The 13,883-nt window shown below is 40.6% G+C and overlaps 1 pseudogene; it reads right to left on the reverse strand.

The window, feature by feature from the left end:
* Positions 1–5,492: 5,492 nt before the first annotated feature.
* Positions 5,493–6,064, reverse strand: LOC115943337 (peptidyl-prolyl cis-trans isomerase A pseudogene; annotated as a pseudogene).
* Positions 6,065–13,883: the final 7,819 nt, after the last annotated feature.

The following is a 13,883-nucleotide window of genomic DNA, read 5'->3' on the forward strand; positions in this document are numbered from 1 at the left end:
TCTTCTTGAAATGTTTGGTAGAATTCCCCTGGGAAGCCATCTGGCCCTGGGCTTTTGTTTTTTGGGAGATTTTTGATGACTGCTTCAATTTCCTTAGTGGTTATAGGTCTGTTCAGGTTTTCTATTTCATCCTGGTTCAGTTTTGGTAGTTGATACATCTCTAGGAATGCATCCATCTCTTCCAGGTTATCTAATTTGCCAGCAGGGGTTTTAACCTTACCATTACCCATGTGTCTTTTACTACAGGAACTTCCCAGCAGATGAACTTGACCTTCTTATAGTCAAGTAGGAGAACAGTAGAAAGGCATTGGTGCACATATGTGTATATTCTTCTAATGTACAGGCACGAGGGCTGCACCTCACCTTATCTAGTGAGATATGGAAGCCTAGCTGTAAGAGCTAAGTACACATGGATGGAGTCCAAGTGGCATCAAAGTGAGAATGTCCATTCAGTAGGTTACAGTGAGAGCAATAGTAGAAGTGTCTGCAGGGACCATTACTACTCTCTTTCACAGTTGAGCTGGATGTTAAAGGAACCAGGACATATATGGGGTAACCTGAGGTAGCAAAATTTCACACACAAACATACACATTCTCTCTATAAATACAGATTTTCCCTGACTTACAATGGGGTTATGTCCCAATAAGCCCATCGAAAGTTGAAAAATATCCTAAATCCAAAATGCATGTAATACACCTAATCTACCAAACATCATAGCGTAACTTAAACGTGCTCAGAACATCGACGTTAGCCTATAGTTGGGCAAAATGATTGAATACGAAGTCTATTTGATAATAAGGTGTTGACTATCTCATGTAATTTACTGAATGCTGTACTGAAAGTGATAAACAGAAGGGTTGTAAGAGTATCAGTCGTTTACACTTATAATTGCTGGCTGATTGATAGAGGATTGTACTGCATGTTGCTAGCCTAGGAAAAGATCCAAACTCAAATTTTGAAGGATGGCTTCTACTGAATAGGTGTCTTTTTTGCACCACCATAATGTTGAAAATCCTAAATGGAAACGTCCTAAATCAGGGACTATCTGTACAGGTATGTACCCATCTGTCAATCTATCTCTCTACCTGTCTCATACCAGCCATCAGAGTATATCAACATTACTTGCTCTTCCACATGCTGCTGAAGACAAGGGTTTTGATTTACAGATTTTTACTGCATTTTTCAACCTCTCCTTTCAAATATTTGCATTCAGAAATTAAAAATAAATCCAAGGGGGAACACATACTGTTTTTAATTTTCTGAGATCCCTCAGGCAGTGGTTGGAGCGGAGGGTGGGAGGATGGGTATTAATTTGTTTTCAGAGCTTGAATTCTACTTATCTATTTCTAAGAAACTGAAAAACATTTGGGGATGCTTTCTCTAATGTTTGGTCTCTTCCTGGCCTTGTTTCCCCCTCTGTCTGAGCTGGAATGGTAAAGTTATTGAGTTTTAGAAGTTCAGAATTTGAGGGGAACTTGGAGATATTCTTGTATAATTGCTTATTTGTTTATTTATGGAGCAGGGGAGGGGCAGAGAGATTGGGAGAGAGAGAATCCCAAGTAGGCTCCATGCCCAGCATGGAACCCAATGCGGGGCTCCATCTCACAACCCTGAGGTTATGACCTGAGCCGAAATCAATCATAGGTCTAACCAACTGTATTACCCAGACACCCTACGATTGCTTATTTTAAAGAGGAAGCTGAGGTCCAGAGAGGGAGAATGACCTTCCCAAGATCATAAAACTACACAGTCACAGAGTCTCTTAATTCCTCTTCAGGAATTTTTTTTTTTTTTTTTTTTTTTTTTTTTAGAGCGTAACTAGTATCTTTGCTTTTGCTGTTCCCCTGCTTGGTGTAAAAGCCATGATCCTCCTATCTTACGCCATCTCCTCCCACTCCCAGGTTATGTATATAATCTGAAGCCGTGCTAACCCAGTCTTCTGCCACTCTTACAGGTGCACTAGCTTTCTTCCTGTTTCTGAAACACACCAAGCACCCTTGCCTCCAAGCCTATGCTCTTGTTACTGCTTTTTCCTAGAACCCTCCTCTCCCGGGAATCTGCAGGGTTTACTCCATCAGCACCTTGAGGTCTCTGTCCAGATGTCAGCCTGTCACTGAGTCATTCCCTGATTAGTCTATTTAAAATAGCCACCCCTTGAAATAGTTGATGAGGATCAAGGAGCACTCTTGTCGTGATGAGCACCGGGGATGTATGGAAGTGTTGAATCACTATATTCTACACCTGAAACTAATATAACACTGTGTGCTAACTCTACCTGAACTAAAATTAAACAATAAATAAAATAGCCACCAGTGCCCCCAGAACTCCTTATTTATAATTCCATGCTTATTATGATATTGCAGCATATTAGACTTGTTTTGGTACATTGTCTGTCTTCCCCTGAAAGGATGCAGACACCATGAGGGCAGGGTTTTTTTCTGGCCTCATCTTTGTTATGTGAGCAGTACCTACAAAGTGCCTGGCACATACAGCTCTCAATCAATATTTACTCAATGTATGAATGAATGAATGAATGAATGAATGAATGAATGAAGAGTGCCAGGTTATTTCTATTAGACTATAGTGTCTTTCAGTGTCCTCAGTGGCCCTAGACTCAGGGACTCTTCTTTTATTAAGAAGGCTCCTGCTTGGTCAGTATTCAAATCTGCTGACATCACCCAGGATTTGATAGAATTCCCATTATCAGGCTGCACAAATGGTGGGAATGAGGCCCAGCCTTCTCTCCCATTTAGTTCTCACTCAGTGATTCAAAAGAACATTGACCTGGATGCCAGAAAGTCTGAGTTCCAACACATAGCTCTCTGATCATGTAAATCCCTCTATTCTTTGGGCTTTGCTTCATTTCTCTAGAAAGCATGCCTTCCAGCTTTAACAACCCTTAGTTGGGGGAACATTAGCATCAGGAAGGCTTCACATCAGCAAGCATGGCCCCAGCTTGGGGAGATTGGAGTTATGAAAAGGAGTAGGAGGGGGTCTTAGTCATGGGAATAGAGTAGGGTCCCAATTATTCAGAATCAGACATGGGGTGAGGACTTGGTTAGGAGGACAGAAGTGAGGCCAGTGACTGAATCACAAGGTCAGAATCAGGCCTCACAAGGGTAGTTTGAGTTCTTGTATTAGCTCTTGCAATTCTCCCAACCGAGAGGGCTGGTGAAGGAGGTGGAATGGGGTCTGGGTACTATGAGTCCAGGTTGTTGCATGGAGACATGGGGGCAATGGAAGGTGGCTGACATTCAGGCAGTCATTTGGGATGTTGGGTTGCGAACCTCCTCTGCCCTCATGGTCCCCATGAGAAAGACTTTTCCTGGATATTTCTAGGTGATGGTCCACTCTGCACTCATTCGCTAGCAAGGAGGGAAGAGTTACCTAGTCAGTGGGCTTGGAAAAGACGCTGGGCACAAATGGGCCAGCCCCTTCCTCCTGCCTCCTGTAGGGACTGCACTGTAGCTTCAGCCTGGTAGGCCTGTGGCTCTGCACTCTCGCCTATGGAAGAGTGAGTAAAGGTACCTGATTGTGGGGTTTAGTTTTAGTTCAGTCTAAGCCTACCTGCCCTAAACATATAAACTGAATTGTCTGATTTAATCATCTTATCACTAATCAATATTTCAGCCTCCAAGAACTTCATTCCTTTGTCTTGTTCTTTGTTTGGTTTAGAACTTGCCTAAGAAAGAAGAATGTTGATCACTGGGTCCCTTCAGCTTCCCCACATGAATGTATTTGTCAGACAATAGCACCTACTGAATACCTGCTATGCTCCCAGCACATTGGCAGTAACAAGAGTCACGAGGAGACTATTTGTGGAGCATGTGCTAAGTAGCAGATATATTCTAGATGCATTTCACATATTTTCACTTAAAACATACAGTGAGGCAGGATTATTATTTCCATTTTACATATAAGACAACTGTGGCTCAAAAATGTAAAACAGAGGCACCTGGGTGGCTCAGTCGGTTAAGTGTCTGACTCTTGATCTCAGCTCAGGTCTTGATCTCAGAGTCATGATTTCAAGCCCTGCATTGGGCTCCACGCTGGGCATGGAGCCTACTTTAAAAAAAAAAAAAAAAAAAAGTAAAACAACAACAGACAGAAACTTGTGCCTGGTAAGCATAGGTAGTAAGTGTTGGAACCAGAATATGTACTTTGCTATGTCTGGTGCCAAAAGTTATATCATCAGATGTGGTTTCTTCTCTCCAACTTACAGCCTACTGGTAGGAACAATTAAATGAATCCCAAATTACAACATCTTCCAGACTGTGGTTCCTGTTAGTTACACACATGCTACAATGGGGAAAAAAAGGATTGTCTACTCAAATTGAAGGGGGCAGGGTTATATAGACTTTCTAGCAGGGTGATCATGAAGTGGAATTTTGCAATTTGGGCATGAATCAGGCAATTCTGGATTATTATCTTACCATTTACTATCTGTATGTATTAAGCAAGTTATGTAACCTGTTTGAGTCTTGGTTCTCTCATTTATAAAATAGAAATAGTACTGGTAGCCCCATGGGTCTGTAGGGTGAATGAAATCTTGTGACAGTTGTGAAGTTCCCAATACACTCCTTGGCCCCGGGTAAATGTTCTTTAGTATCAGTGTTCTCTCCACAAGGAGAACTGGAGTAAGCAGAGCTGTAGGGCTGAGAAGTGAGTTTTTCCTGGAAAGATGTGATTCAGTTGGGCACATCTTTGACTTCAGGCCATGAGCTGCTTCGAGAGTAGTTTTCACAGGTGACTTCCGGAGATTCAGACTTGATGTAACTTCATTACAGGACCACTGTTACCACCCTAAGGCCTGAAATAAAAACATCCTAACGTCTTCTTTATGTGATGCTCACAAACTCTGTAAAGGGTAGACAAAGCCCAGATGTTCAGGGAAATTTTATTGCTTATGCTGCAGTTTATACAACTCTGATGAGACCATTACAATCCAAATGTCCCCATGCTTACCCCAGGAAAACAGAAGGTAATTATTATTTCTGTGAGAGTTCCGTGGGCTTTGAAACATTTTTCATCACCAAAATATAAAAGGGAGGTAAATTTCATTTTATTTGTTGAGTTCTTGATTGTTTCTTCCTCTCTTTTTTGCGGGGTTGGGGTTGAAAAAAAGACTGTTGCATACTGCATTTGGCTTAGTATGAAAACAAAACTGTGTCCTCAACTTGTTTTCTAAAGACCATCATTATACTGCTTCCTGGACTGGGTGGTGCAGTGGCCAAGGTCTTAAGTGAGTTTAAAGTAAAAATTGACTAATGAGATCTGGTTTTGTTGTTGTTTAGTTTTTATTTCACTATCATAAACTTAACTCTGCAATCCAGCTAGACTTGGAGGGAAGTAAAGAAAACATGGAACCCAGAGAATGGCAGCAAGAGCACAAAAATTATAGGATATTTCAAACAGATGGGGGTGACGGGGTGCTTTCCTGAGCTACAGAAGGAATGGTCTGGTAGTTAAGATAAAACACAAGTCTAATTTGTTAGATTTGTCCACAGTCAGCAATGGTGATCTTCTTGCTGTTCTTGCCATTCCTGGACCCAGAGTGCTCCATGGATTCCACAATATTCCTGTCCTCATTCACCTGCCAAAGACCACCTGCTTGCCATCCAACCACTCAGGCTTGGTAGTGCAGATGAAAAGCTGGGAACCATTTGTGTTGGGTTCAGCCTTTGCCATGGACGAGATGCCAGGACCCCTATATTCAAGATGAAGTTCTCATCATCAGCTTTCTCCCCATAGATGGACTTGTTGTCAGTTCTATTATGGCATATGATGTCACCACTCTGGCACAGAAATCCCAGAATAATCCTGTGAAAGCAGGAACCTTTATAACCAAGTCCTTTTTCCCCAGGGCTCAGAGCATGAAAGTTTGCTGCTGTCTTTGGAACTTTGTCTGCAAACAGCTCGAAGGGAAACATGGCCCAAGGGATCACCATCCACAGGGATGTCAAAGGACTCAATGGGGTTGAGTTGACTATGGTGGGGTGGTGCAGGTGACTTTGGGCCAGCAACATCTGCAAAGCCAAGATCTGGTTTTTTAAACTCTTGCTTCTGAGTGGAAGAAAATGCAAAGAATAAAATAAAGCAATTTGGAGAAGTCCAACATGGATTTCAAATCTCCCTCTCTGGACATCCCAAAGCTGCTGTTCTTGGAAGGGAGTCTAAGCAATGTTGGAACTACTTCGAGTGCCAAATACTATGCCCTCAGCTTTGGCATGGACCGATCTTCGGTCTTGTCCACAGTTAGAATGGACATCTACATCTGGAGCACCTGGTTACGTGTCAAAATGAAGAACTATGGTCCAACTCCAGGTAGGCCCTGCATCAACAGCCCTGGGGATGCAGCCTGGGAGTCATTTTTTTTTTTTTTCCTTAAATAAGCTCCTCAAGGTATTCATATTCACACTGAAGTTTGAAAAACACTGGCATGAAATCTGTGCTAAAGCAGAGTAGAAGGCACAACTGTTAGTTTCCCCAACTGGACTAGAATCTAATTTGGTTCAGTTTGGAAAAGAAAAGCTCCTCCCAAATTAAAAAAAAATATAAAAAAATCAAAGACATTTTATAAAAAGCCTGCTCATCTCAAAACCTCCCTCGTCTCTGCTTTTCATCTGTGTGGTGTTCTCTCTCTCTTGGGATTACAAAGTGTTCCAAATGCTTGCAGTGATTTTGAGCATATTCCCTGAGATCATATCTCTTCCAAGCTTCAGGGAGAAGGAGGAGGTCAGAAGTAAGTTCCCGCGGTGGGAGCTCGCCATGCAAGGACACAGCTCTCTAACTCTGGCCTTGGCCTCCTTTCTAATGAAACAATTCCTTCCCAGCTTGTTTTAGTCTTTACCCACATACCTTCAATGCTCCCAGCTGGAGTTAGTCTCTCCCTCCCCTAGCCTGTCAAGCTCTTTCTCTAGTATGCTTTGCTTATTCCTGTCTGCCTCTTGATGAGTTAAAGCAAATGAAATGTCATTTGTATAGTGCTCTCCAAAGCATTTCACAGACATGACCCCATCAATCTTCACAATATACCCTAGTTGGGCACTGGAATGTTCGCTCCTTAGTTTAAGAAAAGATGCTGAGTCTCCAAAGGTTAAGTGACTTTTGACTTTCCTAAGAGTAGGAAACTAGTTAGCGCTAGAGGCAGGGCATCTTTCTATAACACCATTTTTTTTTTTTTTATGGAAGGTGTAGTCTTATCCTATTTCATCAAACTACAAAATTTTTAAAATTAAGCAGCTATATGTACCAGAAGTCTACTAGATAATTTGGGATATAAGAGTGTCAGCAGAGGGATGCTTGGATAGCTCAGTTGGTTAAACAACAGACTCTTGATTTTGGCTCCGGTTGTGATCTCAGGGTCATTAAAAAAATATCGTCTTATTAGATAGTAAATCAGGTTCACAAATAACTTTCACCCTTGTTATGGTCTGAGTGTTTATGTCCCCCCTTAAATTCATATGCTGAAATCCTAATGCCAATGTGATGGTATTAAGAGGTGGAACCTTTGAGAAGGAATTAAATCATGAGGTCAGGGGCCTCATGAATAAGATTTGTTCCCTTATAAAAGGGGGCTCAGAGAGCTCCTTTACCCCTTCTGCCACATGAGGACATAACGAGAAGTCTGCAATCAGAAAACAGCCCTCACCCAACCATGCTGGCACCCTGATCTTGGACTTCCATCCTTCAGAACAATTTCTGTTGTTTATAAGCCATCTAGTGTGTGGTATTTTGTGATAGCAGCCCAGACAGACTAAAACAACCCTGTATTATAGTTATTCTTCTTCTCTCCCTCGAATGTTTTGAGCCTCCATATATTAGATACTACACCAAGAACTACACATACTTGAAAAAAAATCATAGTACAGCACACAAAGTAACTGCCATTGAGAATCTTAAGTGCAGAGGAGAGATTGACCCACTAGACGAGCCAGAGAGTATGTTACATTGTGGTTAAGAGCTTTTTCACCAGACACAGACTACTTAAATTTGTTTCTTGTCTTTACCACTTAATACCTCCGTGACCTTGGGCAAGAATTTCTATGTGTTACTCCTTGAAGACTAAATACGCGTGTAAAGGACTTAAAACAAGTCCCAGAACACACAAAGTGCTCAATAAATGTCAGTAATAACAACAATGATAATGAATAATTCAATGTTACAATTATTACTTAAGTTTAAGTCTTTGGCCACATTTGAGAAGATATTAGCCATTATCTCTTTAAGAGATTTTTCTTCCCCACACTCTTTCTCTTTTCCATCTGGAGTTCTTATGGCATAACTCTTAGCCTCTTTGGTATTGTCTCACCAGTCCTAAGGCTCTATTTCTTTTTCAATCATTCTCCTTCTCTGTTCTTCAAAACTGGGTAATTTTTATTGCTCTGTCAACAAGTTTACTGACTTTTTCCTCTGTCATCTCAATTTTGCTACTGAGCCCATTCAGTGAAAAGTGTTATTTTTCAGTTCTACATTTTCCAGTTGATTCTTTGTTATAACTTCTATTTATCTAGTGATATGTCCTTTCTATTCTTTCTCTCTTCTTTCCTTTCTTTCTTTCTTTCTCTCTTCCTTCCTTTCTTTCTTTCTTTCTCCATGCCCAGTGTGGATCCCAAAATGGGGCTTGAACTTGGGACTCTGAGATCAAGACCTGAGCTGAGATCAAGAGTCAGATGCTTAACTGACTGAGCCACCCAAGCGCTCCACTTCCTTTTATTTCCAAAGTGTTTACCCTTACTTTGCAGAGCATGGTTAAATTAATTTCTTTAAAGCCTTTATCTATAATAATTCCAATATCTCTATCATCTCAGCGTTAATATCTGTTGATGACTTTTTTTCTTACAAGATATTATGGTTTCCTCATTCTTTTGTTTATAATTTTGGATAATATCTTGGACATTTTCAATATTGCAAGGGTCTGAGCCTTATTTAAATCTTATAGGGAATATTTTTTGTTTGTTTCAGCAGGGAATTATCCTAGTTTAAGACCACAAATTCTTACTGGTCTTCTCTCTGGGTTGTGGTTCCAATGCAGTCTTAATTTTCAAAGCATTTGGAGGCTCACTTAGACCTGTCCCGTGTGTGTATCATGTGGTGGCTAGTCTGGGGCCTGGGTGGGAATTTGTCCCATAGTTCAATTCTCAAGGACTTTTGTATGCAATTTAGGATGAAGCTCCATGAATGCACAGCTTGAAGGTGAGACCAAGAGTTCACCAAGAGACTTTATGGGATCCCTTTATTTCCCTTTGGTGATTTTCCTGATACATTCTGGCTCCCAATATCCATCCCATCCATCCATTCAGCTCTCCCCACCCCCACCTTTGTTTTCTGTCTAAGAAATGATATTGTAGGTTCCCAGCTCTGCCATGTACTTCCTGAGACTGAGTATACATCAAGGCCAAAAAGCCAAGGTATATAGAATGATAAGAAGGAACACCTCCCACTCTCTCAGTGCCACAGTTTTCTGGTCAGTATGGCTTCTTCTCCCTTAGAGGTGTAGGTGCCTGCCTGTCATGGCTGCCAGTCTTCCCACTACTATTTGCTATGGGATTGCCTGGAGACTGGGGTGGGAGAGAAGGAAAAACAAGACAAAACCAAAAGCAGGGGACTCTACCATTCTCTCTGACCCATGGGAACCTTCTTTCCTGCTCCTTGGTCCAGAAAGAAAAGGTGTTTTTTTGTTGTTGTTTGTTTTTTAAACCTTAAATCTTATTTTTTAAATCTTTTTAAATGGGTTGAATTGAACCCCCACCCTCAATTCCTATGTCAAAGTCCTAACCCTCACACCTCAGAACATGACTTTATTTGAAAATAAGATCAGGACACCTGGGTGGCTCAGTTGGTTAAGCGACTGCCTTCGGCTCGGGTCATGATCCTGGAGTCCCTGGATCGAGTCCCGCATCGGGCTCCCTGCTCAGCAGGGGGTCTGCTTCTCCCTCTGCCCTCTTCCCTCTTGTGCTCTCTGTCTCTCATTCTCTCTCTCTCAAATAAATAAATAAAATCTTAAAAAAAAAAAAAAGAAAAGAAGATCACTGCAGATGTAATTAGTTCTGCTAAGATAAGGCCACTGAAGTAGGATGGTATGCTAATCTAACATGACTGGTGTCCTCATAAAAAGGGAAGTTTGGACATCAGTACATATAAAAGGGAGATGATGTGAAAAGACAGCCATCCACAAGCTAAAGAGAGGCTGAAAGAAATCCTTCCTCCCCAACACTTAGAAGGAACCCATACTGCGGACACCTTGATTTTGAACTTCTATCCTCCAGAACTGTGAGATAATAAATCTCTACTTTTTTTTTAAGGAACCCAGCCTGTGTTCCTGGGTTCTGGCAGCTCTAGCAAACTAATACAGAGCTCACATCTGGTGAATACTTAGGAGTTTTCGGCTGTCTTTGAATCCAGGCTAAGAAATACCGGAGGAGGAAAAAGAGGAAAGTCATCACTGGTTTGGTGTTATTTCGAGTTCTGTTTCCTTCCCCAATCTGCCTGTTACCACTTTTATTTTATTTTTATAAATATTCTTCAGATAGCTACTCTGTGCATTCTGTCCAGGGTTTTTCATTGCATGGTGTGGGAGAGACAGGACAAAGTGTGCTTACTCAGTCTTGGCCAGAACCAAAACTAACAGTTTTGGGTTTGTTGCTTCCCTCTTGCTTAGATTTTACAGGGTTGATTTGAGGAAAAGGATCTTATGTTATTCCATCATCTTGTCAAGATGTTGAAACAAGGATCTCTCAATCTTCTTCCTTCTAAGACTAATTTCCTCCAGGCTCAGTTTAGAGATGTTAACATCTTTTTGGTTGCAATTTAAATTTCTGAGTTCATTCTGCTCATTATTTTTCAGGGTTGAGGGCCTTTTGGACTTTGGAGCAAAAAAAAAAAAAAAAAGTAAATTACCTCTCTTCACCTTTAATGATGAAGAAATGGGTATCCAGTGGCAAGACATTCTTAGGAAACCTATTTCTTATTTATATGAGTTTTATCCAATTCAATTTAATAGACATTTGTCCCTCCCTCCCTTCCTTCCTTCCTTCCTTCCTTCCTTCCTTCCTTTTTTAAATTTACAAACATTTAAAGGATAAATTAGACATGATTCTTTTCCTCAAGAAATTCCGGCAAACTATGTCTCAGAGCCTTGATATCCTCAATTTATAGAATAGGAATAATTATACTCAGCATACAGATGTTGTGCGCATATTTAGAAAGAAAAGAAAAAATTTTATAAACATAGTGTTATGCAAATGAAGGGTTATGATATTTTATTTGCCCTAAATATGTCTTCTCTCAAGGTTTAATAGGAGTCTGAAAAATAGGATGCTGGGTTTTACTGAATAAAACTATGTTTATTTTCTCCAAATCACTTCAGATTTTGTTCCCACCTCTTCTCAACCTAATATTTCAAGGCAAAACAATCCTGATATTTTTAGTCTGGAATTGTACAGCAGCCTCTCCTGGCCCTTGTCCTTTTTAGAAATATCCCAAGCATCATTAAGTCTTTTTTGAAAGAACAAGTACCAGATATTGCACATAATCTTCCACCAACAGCACACAATATTCCACCAACAGACACCCGGGTCTTATAAAACAGGAGAATATGTCATATTCAGATTTAAGAGAAAAATGTAAGGTTTGAAAGTACATAACCCCTTATATTGATATACAACTTGCCTTGGCTCTCGAAGCTACCTTCAATCTCTAATATCTTTATTCCCCCCATTTCTCAACCTGTCGAAACAGGACTCATTTATTTAGCAAGTCATTTTGAGCCATATTGTTTTGGTTTGGCAGTGAACAAGATAGAGAAGCTTCATGTTTTCAAGGGGTTTGCATTCTGATGGCAGAGAGTAGAAAGAAGAAGGAAGAGAGGGAGGGAGGGAGGAAGTAGAGAGGGGGAGAGAGAGAGATATCAGATAATGATAAATGTTGGGAAGAGAATTACAACAGAGTGAGATAATAGAGAACAATGAAGTGTTAGGGAAAGGCTCTCTGAGACACATGAAGGTCAAGAGTAAGAGCATTCCAGGCAAAGGAAACAGTCAACTGAGTTATTGACAATGGGTCAGGGACTAGAATGGTGATGACAAGGTGGGGGGACAAGATGAGTTCATAGGGGTGGTCCCAAACCAGATACATAGGCTTTGCAAGTCAATGTAAGTAGCAGTTTGGATTACATTCCAAGTGTGATGGAAGCATCAGTGGTTTTTAAGCTGGGAGTAATAAATTCTGATTTACTTTAAAAAATTTTCACTCTGTCAGTTATGTACTTGTCCTTCAGGACCAATTCGAAATGTTTCTTCCATCAAACATTCTTCCCTCAAATCCCCAGGCAAAATCAATCACTCCTTCATCTTGGGCTTGAGTGCAGATCTGCCGTTATACATAGTCATTCGGATTTTGGTGACTAATCCAACTTAATTGAACCTGAGTGTTTCCCTTCTATAAATATAAGGATGGTATATAATAAATAAGTACACAGAAATGGCTATGGCATTTAGGCTCTTAGTAAGTCCTGGTGTACTATAAGTCCTTAGCACTTTGAACCTAAAACTTAGCATTTATTTTATCTTAAATTCTAGTTGATCATTTATATGTTTGGGTCATCCCAATGACTGACTTTCTTTAAGACAGATATTTATTATATCGGTACCCCCTTCACCCAGTAGAATTATAGGAATGTCATGAAATGGCAGATTGTTGTGTGTTCATCAAAGTCCATTTCTTTCTCATTCTATGTAAACAGCTAAACAAAATTTCCCAACCTCCAGTTAAGCATGGCCATGTGACTGAATTCTGGTTAACTGGATAGGATTGGAAGTGATATACATGATTTGCAATCTTTGCTCTTAAAAGCCTCCCATGGGTGATTCTTCCTGTTCCTTCCCTTGTTTGCTGGCAGAGTGAAGAATTATGAGGTGCTGGGGAAAGCTAGGTAGAAAGAAGCCAGAGACCCTGGATCAATATAAGTCCTACTCATTGGAGGGAAAAAATAAATCTTGCTTTGATAAGCTATTAAGCTGCCAGAGTTTCTCTTACACTGCTAGTATTACTCTAACTAGTGTAACATACCATCATATGTGCAGAATTTGTGTTTACTTTCATATACCTTGTCTCCTTTACTCTTTTCTATTATGAAGGATGCAAGGCAAGGCAAACCAAATTTTCCCATTTTTGTGGAGGTAGACTGGGGAAGGTTGTGATTTTCCCTGAAGATTAAGGTGAGAACCAAGCCTTGAGCTTGTTATTCCACTTCAGGAAAAACAAATGAGTAAATCTAATAGGTGATGAAGAATGGATTAGAAAGGAGTAAGGGCATCTGGGTGGCTCAGTAAATTAAGCGGTTAAGCATCTGACTCTTGGTTTTAGCTCAGATCATGATCTCATGGGTCATGGGATAGAGCCCCACATCAGCTCCATGCTCAGCGTGGAGTCTGCTTGAAAGATTCTCTCCCTCTGCTCCTCCCCCCACTCATGTTCTCTCTCTCTGTCAAATAAATAAATAAATCTTAAAAAAAAAAAAAAAAGAAAGGAGTAAAGCAAGGTTCTGAGAGACCAATAAGAGACAGTCATAATAATAAGGGTGGCAAGAGATGAGACTCTGACAATGAAAGGGAAGGAGGGAAGGAAGGTGGTGAGAAGCGGATGGGAGTCCCAGAGCCCTACATTGTGCACTATGCTCTGCTGAATTGTCACCTCCTCACTGAAGTCCCCACTTTATAATGTTGGGAAACCAACTGACTTATTCCAAATTAATAAAGCACACGAGAATTCAAGGTGAATGGGATTCTATTTGAACAGTGGTTGTGGTTAAGGAAAAAATGGGTGATGTGAGAGACCCTTGGAAGGTAGGGAAGAAATTCAGTCATTATTGCTGTTTTAAAAA

The sequence above is a fragment of the Leptonychotes weddellii genome, unplaced genomic scaffold (assembly GCF_054177405.1).
Source record: "Leptonychotes weddellii isolate Sample4059 unplaced genomic scaffold, ASM5417740v2 HiC_scaffold_1893, whole genome shotgun sequence".
Taxonomy (NCBI): Eukaryota; Metazoa; Chordata; class Mammalia; order Carnivora; family Phocidae; genus Leptonychotes; species Leptonychotes weddellii.